This window comes from Propithecus coquereli, unplaced genomic scaffold (genome assembly GCF_000956105.1).
Source record: "Propithecus coquereli isolate 6110/MARCELLA unplaced genomic scaffold, Pcoq_1.0 Scaffold275, whole genome shotgun sequence".
Taxonomy (NCBI): Eukaryota; Metazoa; Chordata; class Mammalia; order Primates; family Indriidae; genus Propithecus; species Propithecus coquereli.
This window is the reverse complement of record NW_012148341.1, coordinates 1,923,583-1,924,071: the sequence shown is the minus strand read 5'-3', so window position 1 is coordinate 1,924,071 and position 489 is coordinate 1,923,583.

Below are 489 nucleotides of genomic sequence, written 5' to 3'. Positions count from 1 at the left end.
AGAACTTCTGAAAATGAAAAATCCATTAAAGGAAACACAAAGCACAGTGGAAATCTTTAATAATAGACTAGACCAGCTTGAAGAAAGAATATCAGATCTTGAAGACAACTCTTTCAAAGTAACTCAACAAACTGGGCATAGAAGAAACACATCTCAAAATTAGACAAGGGTGCCCACTGTCACCATTTCTATTCAACGTAATGCTGGAAGTCCTATCCAGTGGAATCAGGCAAGAGAAAGAAATAAAAGGTATCCAAATCAGGAAAGAGGAGGGCAAACTATCACTTTTTGGTGACAATATGATCTTGTATCTGGAAAACCCCAAAGACTCGATAAAGATTGCATTTTAAAAATATATTATTATGCCTTACATCCTGAACACATTTTAAAAGTGTCCCTTTTTATCTGATTGTCCTCAACTGGCCTCTGTGGTAGATGACTTAGTCAAGATAAAAGCTGACATTTTACCTTAACCAGGTGGTCTTTCTC